General features: G+C 44.2%; 2 non-coding genes across 2 annotated transcripts; both read left to right on the plus strand.

Annotated features, from left to right (window-relative positions):
• The first annotated feature begins 8,065 nt into the window (after positions 1-8,065).
• On the plus strand, positions 8,066-8,137 carry TRNAC-GCA. Its single transcript has one exon. It is a non-coding gene; the product is annotated as a tRNA-Cys (tRNA).
• Positions 8,138-12,236: 4,099 nt separating this feature from the next.
• TRNAC-GCA lies at positions 12,237-12,308 on the plus strand. The gene has a single exon. It is a non-coding gene; the product is annotated as a tRNA-Cys (tRNA).
• Positions 12,309-13,338: the final 1,030 nt, after the last annotated feature.

The following is a 13,338-nucleotide window of genomic DNA, read 5'->3' on the forward strand; positions in this document are numbered from 1 at the left end:
GCCATATTGGATTTTTCATTCATGGAGGCTGTTACTCATTCCATTTTCCTTCATTTTTCCACCAGTTCGGATCTTCCTTGAATCAGGAAGCTCCAGGTCAGTGCTAGCAGAGGAGCAGCCTGGGTGGCCGGCCTCTTCCCACGTCTTCCTGCACTAACACTCCAGGTGTCCCGCCTCCTTGTGGCACCTGCGTTTCCTTCTTCTGGGTGTTCCTCATTTCTCCAGCTCTGTTGGATCCTCAAAGAGAAGGCAAGGCCCCCAGTACAGACTGATGGGTGTTTTTAGGGCAGGCTAGAAAGTTGTAGATACAGCTGACTTCCCAGGAACAGACAATAAATGGTAACCCTAAATTACCATCCTCATCCAAAACAGTTTGGCACAGCGGAGAGGGGGTGGGGGTGGGGTCAGACCTGTGGGAACAAAGGCCCGGGAGCCCAGGTAGGGGAGTATGGGCAGTTATGAAGACCTTTGGGCAGCTCTTGGGCTAAGCCAAGGTGATCGGAAGTGGGTTGGGGGTTCATCAGGCAACTTCTCTCCCTTTCTCCTTGTTGATGACCCAACACACCGACTGAGGCCTGGAAAGTTGTAGACTGGACGGAAGATGTCTTACCAGGAGCCAGGTCTGGCAGCTTACAGAAAGTCAGTCCTGGAGGAGATCTATAACTTAATTTTGCAGAGTTTAGTGTCACCACACAGATGAAAGGTGTTCATTAGACTCTGCTGGTGTTCCTGGGGGTATAGCTCAGGGATAGAGCATTTGGCTGCAGATCAAGAGGTCCCTGGTTCTGGGACTGGCACAAAGGCGGTCAACAAAGGCACAAAGGGAGATCAATGCAACAGGATAGAGAGCCCAGAAATAAACTCAGGCGTCTACAGTCAATTACTCAACAACAAAGGAGGCAAGAGTGTACAATGGGGAAAAGACAGTCTCTTCAATAAGTGGTGCTGGGGAAACTGGACAGCTACATGAAGAAGAATAAAATTAGAACATTCTCTCACACTACATACAAAAATAAACTATAAATGGATTAAAGACCTAAACGCAAAACCAAATACTATAAAACTCCTAAAGGAAAACAGGCAGAGCACTCCTTGACATAAATTGCAGACATATTGTTTTGGACTGGTCTCCTGGAGTAATAGACATAAAAACAAAAATAAAACTAATGAAACCTAATTAAACTTAAAAGCTTTTGTACAGCAAAGGTTTATTATGAAACCATAATAAACAAAATGAAAAGACAACCGACAGAATGGCAGAAAATGTTTGCAAAAGATGCAATAGACAAGAGATTAATTTCCAAAGTATACAAACAAGTCATACAGCCTAATATTAAAAAAAAAAAACTCAATCAAAAAAATGGGTGAAGATCTACATAGACATTTCTCCAAAGAAGACAACAAGCACAGGGAAAGATATTCAATGTCACTAATTATTAGAAAAAGGTAAATCAAAACTAAAAAGAGAGTTACCAGACAATCCTACCATCCTGCTCTTGGGTATGTATCCTGAGAAAACTCTAATTCAAAATAATACATGCAATCACAACATTGTTAATCAGCTATATCCCAATACAACATAAAAAGTTTTTTTTAAGAAGATGCCCCTCAATGTTGATTGTTCACTGCAGCACTATTTACAATAGGTAAGACAGGGAAGCAAACTAAATGTCCATCGACAGATGAATGGTACATATATTTGTTGTTGTTCGGTCACTAACTGACTCTGCGACCCCGTGGACTGTAGCACTCCAGGCTCCTTTGTCCTTCACTATCTTTAAAGTGTGCTCAGATTCATGTCCATTGAGTCAGTGGTGCTATCTAACCATCTCATCCTCTGCCCGCCCCTTCTCCTTTTGCCTTCAATCTTCCCAGCATCAGACACGTGCAGCATAAGTGGCAGCTTGCAGCAAGCAGTGTGAGCAGTAGTTGGAAGCAGGGTCTTAGTTTCCCAGACTGGGAGTCCTAAAACTGGACCAGAGGAGCCAGCAATTAGGGCTAAGGTCCCGAGTAGTGTCTGCCTAGTCAAGAACGAATTCAGGCAAGAAGGAAGAAGGAAACGAGTAAAGTAAAAATTTTACTGAAAAGTACATGCTGAAAGGCGAAGGGCAAGCTCAGAGAGAGTCACGCCTTTGGGAAGTTTAAATCCTTTATAAGGGGGCAGTTCTACGGGTCTTTGATTTCCCTTGCCTTATTCCCCCTGGTTAATTTGTCTCAGGACCTTCCTCTTGGGTGTGCACACCTTAGCCAAGATGGATCTCAAAGTGAAGGCTTCTGGGAGGAGCAAGACTCATTCTGGCCTGGAATTATCCTCTGACTTTTGACCCCAAGTCTCTCTGAGCATGTGGAGTGTCCTCTTATCTTTTACTCAGACAGGAATTTTTTCTTCTCTTTGTCCTTGCCACAATTATTCCCTTGAGGTGTTTACAAGAGACTAAGACTGGCTACTTACCAGTCAACAGGGGGCTGATTGTAAATTCCTCAACTGAAGCCCACCTATCTCTTATCTCAGGAAATGCAAAGAGGAGGCTGGCTGATGGTAAATGTCCAACGTGGAGCCAATCTATCTCCTAACCTCAAGAGGAGGGAAAGTAGCTGCTGGCGCGTCAAGGCCCCAAGGGGGAAGCTGATGGGTGAGAGGGAGAGATTCCAAAAGTGGGAGAGACAGTTTGTAGAAAAGAAAGTTTACCCACTCCTTGGCGTGGAGATGGAAGGTGCCAATTAAAGTGAGTTCATCTGACGCCTTTGCCCACAGATCACAGAGCCTCTGGTAGAATGTGGATCTTCTCCAGCAGCATTTCTTGGTCTTAGATTTATGTTAGCTTAGGTCCATTCATGATCTAGGGGATTCCTAAATCTACTCAGCCACCTTACATTACGTTACATTCAGTCGCTCAGTCGTGTCTGACTCTTTGCAACCCCATGGACCGCAGCATGCCAGGCCTACCTATCCATCACCAACTCCTGGAGCTTACTCCAGCTGATGATCTTCGAGTAAGTGACACCATCCAGCCATCTCATCCTCTGTCGTCGCTTTCTCCTCCTACCTTTAGTCTTTCCCAGCATCAGGGTTCTTCCCATCAGGTGGCCAAAGTATTGGAGTTTCAGCTTCAGCATCAGTCCTTCCAATGAATATTCAGGACTGATTTCCTTTAGGATTCACTGGTTTTCTCTCCTTGCAGTCCAAGGGACTCTCAACAGTCTTCTCCAACACCACAGTTCAAAAGCATCAACTCTTCGGTGCTCAGCTTTCTTTATGGTCCAACTCTCACATCCATGCCTGACTACTGGAAAAACTATAGTTTTGACCACATGGACCTTTGTTGGCAAAATAACATCTCCGCTTTTCAATACACTGTCTAGATTTATCATAGCTTATCTTCCAAGGAGCAAGTGTCTTTTAATTTCATGGCTGCAGTCACCATCTGCAGTGATTTTGGAGCCCTACAAAATAAAGTCTGTCACTGTTTCCACTGTTCCCCCATCTATTTGCCATGAAGTGATGGGACCAGATGCCATGATCTTAGTTTTCTGAATGTTGAGTTTTAAGCCAGCTTTTTCATTCTCCCCTTTCACTTTCATCAAGAGGCTCTTTAGTTCCTCTTCGCTTTCTGCCATAAGGGTGGTGTCATCTGCATATCTGAGCTTATTGATATTTCTCCTGGCAATCTTGATTCCAGCTCTTGCTTCATCCAGCCCAGCATTTCCCATGATGTACTTTGCATAGAAATTAAATAAGCAGGATGACAATATACAGCCTTGACATACTCCTTTCCCAATTTGGAACCAGTCTGTTGTTCCATGTCCAGTTCTAACTGTTGCTTCTTGACCTGCATACAGATTTCTCAGGAGACAGGTAAGGTGGTCTGGGATTCCCATCTCTTGAAGAATTTTACACAGTTTGCTGTGATCCACTTGCAAACCATTTCAGTATTCTTGCCTTGAGAACTCCATGAACAGTATGAAAAGGCAAAAATATAGGACACTGAAAGATGAACTGCCAGGTCGGTAGTTGCCCAATATGCTACTGGAGATGAATAGAGAAATAACTCCAGAAAGAATGAAGAGACAGAGCCAAAGCAAAAACAATGCCCAGTTGTGGATGTGACTGGTGATGGAAGTAAAGTCCAATGCTGTAAAGAACAATATTGCATAGGAACCTGGAATGTTAGGTCCATGAATCAAGGTAAAATGGAAGTGGTCAAACAGGAGATGACAAGAGAGAACAGATACATTTTAGGAATCAGAGAACTAAAATGGACTGGAATGGGTGAATTTAGCTCAGATGACCATTATATTTACTATTGTGGGCAAGAATCCCTTAGAAGAAATGGAATAGCCCTTATAGTCAAGAAAATAGTCTGAAATGCAGTACTTGGGTGCAATCTCAAAAATGATAGAATGATCTCTGTTTATTGCCAAAGCAAACAATTCAATATCATAGTAATCCAAGTCTATGCCACGACCATCAATGCTGAAGAAGCTGAATGGTTCTATGAAGACTTCCAAGACCTTCTACAACTAAAACCCAAAAAAGATGTCCTTTTCATCATAGAGGACTGGAATGCAAAAGTAGAAATTCAAGAGATACTTGGAGTAACAGGCAAATTTGGTCTTGGTGTATGGAATGAAACAGGGCAAAGGATAACAGAGTTTTGTCAACAGAACACACTGGTCATAGAAATCACTCTCTTTCAACAACACAACAGAAGACTCTACACATGGACATCACCAGATGGTCAATACCGAAATCAGATTGATTATATCCTTTTCAGCCACAGATGGAGAAGCTCTATACAGTCAGCAAAAACAAGACCAGGAGCTGACTGTGGCTCAGATCATGAACTCCTTATTGCAAAATTCAGACTTAAATTGAAGAAAGTAGGGAATACTACTAAAACATTCAGGTATGACCTAAATCAAATTTCTTACAATTATACAGTGGAAGTAACAAATAGATTCAAGGGATTAAATCTGATAGACAGAGAGCCTGAAGAACTATGGACGGAGGTTCATGACATTGTACAGGACGCAGTAATCAGGACCATCCCCAAGAAAAAGAAATGCCAAAAGGCAAAATGGTTGTCTGAGGAGGCCTTACGAATAGCTGAGAAAAGAAAAGTGAAAGGAAACCGAGAAAAGGAAAGATAGACCCATTTGAATGCAGAGTTCCAAAGAATAGCAAGGAGAGATAAGAAAGCCTTCATAAGTGATCAATGCAAAGAAATAGAGGAAAACAGTAGAATGGGAAAGACTAAAGATCTCTTCAAGAAAATTAGAGATATCAAGGGAACTTTTCATGCAAAGATGGGCACAATAAAGGACAAAAATGGTATGGACCTAACAGAAACAGAAGATATTAAGAAGAGGTGGCAGGAATACACAGAAGAGCTATACAGAAAAGATCTTCATAACCCAGATAACCACAATGGTGTGATCACTCACCTAGAGCCAGACATCCTGGAAAGTGAAGTCGAGTGGACCTTAGGAAGCATTGCTACGAACAAAGCTAGTATGAAATTCCAGTTGAGCTATTTCAAATCCTAAAAGATGATGCTGTAGAAGTGCTGCACTCAATATGCCAGCAAGTTTGGAAAACTCGGCAGTGGCCACAGGACTGGAGAAGGTCAGTTTTCATTCCAATCCCAAAGAAAGGCAAAGCCAAAGAATATTCAAACTATCACACAATTGCACTCATCTCACACACTAGCAAAGCATTGCTAAAAATTCTCCAAGCTAGGCTTCAATAGTACATGGAACTGTGAACTTCCAGATGTTCAAGCTGGATTTAGAAAAGGCAGAGGAACCAGAGATCAAATTGCCAATAACCATTGGATCATAGCAAAAGCTAGAGAGTTCCATAAAAACATCTACTTCTGCTTTATTGGCTACGCCAAAGCCTTTGACTGTGTAGATCACAGCACACTGTGGAAAATTCTTCAAGAGATGGGAATCCCAGACCACCTTACCTGTCTCCTGAGAAATCTGTATGCAGGTCAAGAAGCAACAGTTAGAACTGGACATGGAATAACGACTGGTTCCAATTGGGAAAGGAGTATGTCAAGGCTGTATATTGTCATCCTGCTTATTTAACTTATATTCAGAGTACATCATGCAAAATGCCAGGCTGGATGAAGCACAAGCTGGAATCAAGATTGCCGGGAGACATATCCATAACCTCAGATATGCAGATGACACCACCCTTATGGCAGAAAGCGAAGAGGAACTAAAGAGCCTCTTGATGAAAGTGAAAGGGGAGAATGAAAAAGCTGGCTTAAAACTCAACATTCAGAAAACTAAGATCATGGCATCTGGTCCCATCACTTCATGGCAAATAGATGGGGGAACAGTGGAAACAGTGACAGACTTTATTTTGTAGGGCTCCAAAATCACTGCAGATGGTGACTGCAGCCATGAAATTAAAAGTCACTTGCTCCTTGGAAGAAAAGTTATGACCAGCCTAGACAACATATTGAAAAGCAGAGACATTACGTCGCCAACAAAGGTCCATCTAGTCAAAGCTATGGTTTTTCCAGTAGTCATGTATGGATGTGAGAGTTGGACCATAAACTAAGCTGAGCACTGAAGAGTTGATGCTTTTGAACTGTGGTGTTGGAGAAGACTGTTGAGAGTCCCTTGGTCTGCAAGGAGATCCAACCAGTCCATCCTAAAGGAGATCAGTCCTGGGTGTTCATTGGAAGGACTGATGCTGAAGCTGAAACTCCAATACATTGGCCACCTGATGTGAAGAACTGACTCAGTGGAAAAGACCCTGATGCTGGGAAAGATTGAAGTCAGGAGAAGGGGATGACAGAGGATGAGATGGTTGGATGACATCAGTAACTTGAAGGACATGAGTTTGAGCAAGCTCTGGGAGCTGGTGATGGACAGGGAGGCCTGGTGTGCTGCAGTCCATGGGGTCACAAAGAGGCGGACATGCAGAGACTAAACTGAACTCAGCTGTTGTGATCCACAAAGTCAAAGGCTTTAGCATAATCAATGAAGCACATGTGGATATTTTTCTGGAATTCTGTGGCTTTTGCTATGATCCAAGGGATGTTGGCAATTTGATCTCTGGTTCCTCTGCCTTTTCTAAATCCAGCTTGAACATATGGAAGTTCTTGGTTCATGTACTGTTGAAGCCTGGCTTGGAGAACTTTTAGCCATGCTTTGCTAGCGTGTGAGATGAGTGCAATTGTGCGGTAGTTTGAACATTCTTTGGCATTGCCTTTCTTTGGGATTGGAATGAAAACTGACCTTTTCCAGTCCTGTGGCCACTGCCGAGTTTTCCAAACTTGCTGGCATATTGAGTGCAGCACTTCTACAGCATCATCTTTTAGGATTTGAAATAGCTCAGCTGAATTCCATCACCTCCACTAGCTTTGTTCGTAGAGATGCTTCCTAAGGCCCAATTGACTTTGCACTCCAGGATGTCTGGCTCTAGGTGAGTGATCACACCATCGTGGTTATCTAGGTCATTAAGATCTTTCCATAGCTTTGCCTTTTTCAGAATGTCATATAGTTGGAAACAGACAGGATGTATCCTTTTCAGATTGGCTTCTTTCACCTACTTCTGCCTGTTCCTGGGGGTGGTGACTCTTCGTGGTCACATCTCTATTAACTGAAGAAACAGAGGTTGGTACGGTCATTTGTGTGCTTGACTGAGTTTACTAGAAAGTTCCCTGAACTGAGTGTCAGCCCCTGAGGGTTAGACCCTCATGAAGTGAATTTGGACAGACACTTCCATCGCCTCCAGTTTCTGTTCTTCAGTTGCCCACCATGATGGGCACAGTCATCTGACTCTGAAGGCCATTCTGCAATGTCTAGGCTTCTCCAGGCTGCTGCCCACACCCTGAGGCTATAGGCTGGGGGCAGGGCTGGGTGAGACAGGGACACAGGCTGTGTGGTTTTTGAGGAGGGAGCTGGCTGCCTTTTCTGTAGCAGGTTGATGAGTTTTCAAGCAGCAGATCTATCAGTTTCCAAGAGAGGTCCATCCTGAAGTGGTGTACATGTAGTCTGGGTGCGGCTGGATAGACAACATTAATTAAGTCATACCATCACAGAAGGGGGTATAGCTCAGGGGTAGAGCATTTGACTGCAGATCAAGAGGTCCCCAGTTCAAATCTGGGTGCCCCCTACTTATTCTTAACTTTTCCCTTTTGGTACTGCATTTCAGCTTCTTCCTTATTAGAGGTCAATGTAAAGTTTTTTGTTTTTGTTTTTTTTAGAACCAGAAAATTGTGAAGCTTTACTATGGTAGTTGGCAGTTCTTAACTTTGAGTGTAAATTAGAATCCCTTGAAGAGTCTATAAAAGTACCATTTCCCAGGCCCCACCCCAGACCAATTAAATCAGTGTATTTGAGGTGGAGCCCAGGTAAGGTAAACTCTCCCCAGAGCTCCTAGTCTGCAGCTAAGTTGAAACCACCTTTAGTAGAGATTTTAGAAGCCTTCTCAGAGTGGTTCCTTCATCCCAGCTCTGTCTGTTACTAAGTCCAAGTGAATCTGAGAGAAGAGGTGTTGAGGCAAGGAATATTTTATTTGGAAAGTGGCTGACTGAGAAGATGGCAGACTAGTGTCACAGAGTAACCATCTTGTTGGGGTCTGGATGCCAGGTTCTTTTATAGAGTCAGAGGGAGAGAAGACAATGAGGAACTAAAGTCAAAAGGCAGAATAGAGAGGGAGAGGCAGTGGAGAAGTAAAGTGAAAGGGTCTTCAGCCTTTCAGTCTTCAAAATCATCTCTGGGAATGGCCAGCCTTTGGAAGGGGTGCGTCAATCTCTTCTTTTTCTTGTAGCTATTCACAAGGTGGTCAGGGTCAGATTATCACTCTAGGAGCTGAGCAAAGGCACTTTAGTTTACAGAGAGGCAGAGGGGCATGGTTCTCTGAGGCAGGCTATTATGTGTGACTGCAGGTGGCACTAGTGGTAAAGACCCCACCTGCCAATGCAGGGGACGGAAAAGTTTCGATTCCTGGGTCGGGAAGATCCCCTGGAGGAAGTCATGGTAATCCACTCCAGTATTCTTGCCTGGAGAATCCCATAGACAGAAGAGCCTGGTGAGCTACAGTTCATAGGGTCGCAGAGTCGGATGTGACTGAAGCGACCTAACACACACACACACACACACACACACAATAACAAAAGCAACCAAAAGCAAGCCAAAGAAATAGTTTCCAACATGGAGTCAGAAGTAGCTTCTTCTCTGCAATATGTCTGCCCAGCATCTTGTGTTCTGGCTCTCCTCCATTCTTAAGGATATTGTTTGTCACTTGACCTTAAAGTCATCCTCCAGGAACAACTGCTGTTCCAGCATTTCTTGGTTTCCTTCATTTTTCCCTGTCTCAGTCCAGTCATTCTCTGTGGGACAAGGTGGAACTGATCTATTTCCAAGCCAAACCACCAGGACACATCACCCCCTGAGAGAGCCCTCCCTGCGAGGGGCTCAGAGAGTGTACAGAGGATGTGAAACACATGTGAAAGTGTAAGTTTGGGTTGTGTAATTATTAAAGACAATTTTATGTCTTGTTCAAGCTTTAAAAGTAAACTTCTGCAGAAGGGACCAGTAAATAATATCAACTATCTCAAAACAAAAGAACTCTGACTTTCTGGCTTGGAGAACAAACGTTTTGGTCTATGATCTAAGAATTCATTGTGGGTTCAGAGTTTAGCATGTAATTCAGAAGTACATTTCATGGGAATTTTATCATTTGAATTTTATCTTCCCCAACACTAACCAGCTTTTATGACCTTTCTTACAACTACCTGAAATGCATTTCATGATGTTTCAGGTTATATAAACAGCAGAAGTCTATATGGGTTAAAAATAGCCTCTCATAATAAAACTATTTGAGTGCAAGAAAGTCTTAATCTCTTTCTATTGAATGGCCGGAAAACACAATACAGAGAAATGGCCATTTAAGACAGAGCATGGTCAACTCTAGTTTTCCTTGAGACTTTGTCTAACTTGATAAGTTGGCAAATAGCTCTTTGTCTAACTTCCTGTGTTGCAACTATTCTGTTCCCTCCGATTTGTCTTATCAACATATACATACGTGCCTGTACAAACAAAACTTCTTTAATTTTCAGGGCTGTGCTTTAATTCCTCATCATTAAAGCTCATTGATTTTGTTAACAAGAGACTTGAATTTTTAAATTAGTGTTTTTTTCCTCAGGGAGGTGGCGATTGTTATTCCAGGTTCATAAGCACTGGGACTTCTGGCTTAGAATCTGGTTGCTGGTCCCTTTCCTGTCCTTGCCCTCCCTGGATGCCTCCTGATAGTGAAGGTTATCTTACTGATGGCAGCCTCCGTCTTGCCTCCTCTTGGCTCCTTTTGGTCCTGCAACCCGGCCCATCAGCCCTGAAATCAGTCTGGAACCCCACTGACCGGGGTGATTCCTTCCTTCCTAACCTTTCCCATAATGTAATGGGCTGTGTGCTCAGTCGTGTCCGATTCTGCGGCCCCTTGGACTGTAGCCTGTCAGGCTTTTTTGCCCACGGAATCTTCCAGGCAAGAATACTGGAGCGGATTGCCATTACCTCCTCCAGGGGATCTTCTTGACCCACAGATTGAACCCAAATCTCCCGAGTCTCCCACATTGGCAGGCGGTTTTGTTTTTTTTTTAACCACCAAGCCATCAGAGTCGGACAGGACTGACCATGCAGGCTGTGCATGGGAGGCAGTAGCATCCGCCTGTCTCCTGCCCTTCAGGAGGCTCCCTGGGGCCCGCCCCACCCCCAGCTGTCTCCCTCTGGCTGGGGGGAGGCCTTGTCAGCTGTGTATATAATTTCATCACTTAGCTGGGGCCTGGCCCTTCCTTGAATACCTTGCTCCAAGAATGAATATTAAAAAACTTTCTCTGCCTTTAAAAACACTGCCATCCACATTTCGATTTACAGTAAGTCCCCTACATACAAATGAGTTCCATTCAGAGAGTGTGTTCATAAATCCAATTTGTTCCTGATTCCAGCTAAGTTAGCCTGGGGACCCAACTAATACAATCGACTATCTAGTACTACATTGTAATAGGCTTATAATACTTTTCACACATGTAATATGTACATAAAAAAACAAAAAATAGAACATTTTAATTTTATAGCACAGTACCTTGAAAAGTACAGTAGGGCACTGCAACAGCTGATATATCAGGGCCGGCATGCATGTTCTCATCTTTGAAAGTTCAAAACTTGAAGGTTTGTATGTAGGGGGCTTACTGTACTGCAAAGCTCAACTAGCCTCAGAGTTGAGGTTTCCTCTAATTATGCTCAGACATCTACGCGGGGATGGGTGCAGGAGTTCTGTTTCTTGACCAAGGATCGGACCTGAACCTGAACCTGTGTCTCCTGCACTGGGAGTGTGGAGTCTTACCCACTGGACCACTAGGGAAGTCCCCACAGTAGCTTTTTAAAAAGCCCAAATAAACTTACAGCATACCTGCATTTGTCATGCAATTTGCTTTTTTTTTCACATAATGGTATCGTTAAGCATCTTTCCATGACACAGCTCTGGGCCAATTTTCTCTTTTCTTGTTGCATCATATTCCTATGACTGTATCTAATGTTTATAGCCAGTCCCCTTTCAATGGATATTTAGGTGGTTTCCAGTTCACTGCTAATACATAAAAAGGTTGCAGTGGGTCTCTACCACTCACTGTGCATTCATGAGTCTTTCTGAAAGATGCATTCCTACAAGTGGCACTCTGCTAGAGTATCATTTTTCCTAAGTAACATTTTTATTTTTACAATGGCAGCATGCTCAGTATAGAAAAGTTGAAAGAGAAAAACACACAAAAAGTTGAAATCACCTATAATTCTCAGACACACTTTCGTAACTGCCTTTTCACTTGATGAACTCTCATAAACATTATTCTATGTCTTTAAATAACTCTTAGGCATAGGCTGTGAACTTCTTTCAAGTGGGAGAAGACAAAGTCACCATGTCACAGTTACGTTGTCATCCCAGCCTGCCTGACACACAGTAGATGCTCAGTGACTATTAATACCCAAGAGGATTATCTGGATCATTTGAAATGTCTCCCCACCTGTAAAGGTCAACCAGGCTACCACGGGGTCTCCAGCCAGATGCATATAGAAGTGATGGGGGAACAAAGGCTGGTCCCTGGCACCTAGGAGGCCAGGGTTCAAAAAAGCAGAACTGACCAGGACATCCCAACGAGCAAGATGGAATACTGGTATGTCAACACAGTAAAAGGTGTTAATTATACCACTCTACCAGGTTAGGGGGTATAGCTCAGGGGTAGAGCATTTGACTGCAGATCAAGAGGTCCCTGGTTCAAATCCAGGTGCCCCCTCCCTTTTCTCACTTTCAATCCCAAAGTGGGTCTGACATTACCTGTCCACACCCCTCTTCCCCAGATCAGGACACCTGGAGAAGAAAGACAAAGCTATTTGAACCCTTTGACTCACAACTCTTGGGAAAGACTCGAACTGAATTTAAAGGTGCTCCTTTGGGTGACTTGTATGAAAACGGAAGTGTACAAGGCACAGATCCCTGCCTGTTTCAGCCCCTCTGGCTCAGTCTCAGCTCCAGCCAGAGATTTCAACCTTCCACAGATCCGTACGTCCTCCACAGAGATGGCTGGTGTGTCTCCATCACACCCGACATGGGTTACGATGCAGAAGAATTGAACCGACAGGAGCCTCTGAATTATCTTCCTAAGCCCCTTGTGCTGGGCTGCGGGTCAGACGTCCTGGACTGAGGGTCCATGTCCCCAGGTCCTAAAGCTCCCACTGGGTCTGCTCTGACTCTCAGACCCACACAGAGCAGGGCCTGGGGAAGAACAGGATCAGCCGATCCTTCTCAGCTGTGGGATTAAAGCCAAGGAGTGAGGGGGTGGCGGAAGGACGGGCCTGACCCTCCTTGCCTCTTTTCTCTCTCTCCTCTGTGCCGCACCATTGGCTCTGGCCAGGGGAAGGAAGCTGGAATCACATTCCAAAATTAGCGACAATGTAAAAATAAGAACAGGGAAGACGCAGCTGTCCTTAAAAGCTCATCTCTTTGTTCCGGCCAAACGGAGACCCCTGGCCTCTGTGATTGTATCCAGCATTCCTCCAGACACTGAGCTGCCCTGTGTCTAGTGAGCCCAGGAGCCCTGCTCTATTGCACCCAGAAGGCATCCCCACTTGCCATCCCCTTCCGCACCATCCTCTGCCCCCGGCCAGCCATCCAGGGCCAAACCATCAGTAGAAGTCCATGGCTGCATCATGGAGGGCCTCTGGACTAAACTAAGGCCACAGTGCCCCAACTGGGATGCCTGTCGCACATGAGCCTGTGAGGTAGGAAAGCAGGATGTGCTTTCATGGATAAGAAGTTCAAGGCTC

The sequence above is a fragment of the Cervus elaphus genome, chromosome 18 (genome assembly GCF_910594005.1).
Source record: "Cervus elaphus chromosome 18, mCerEla1.1, whole genome shotgun sequence".
Classification (NCBI taxonomy): Eukaryota; Metazoa; Chordata; class Mammalia; order Artiodactyla; family Cervidae; genus Cervus; species Cervus elaphus.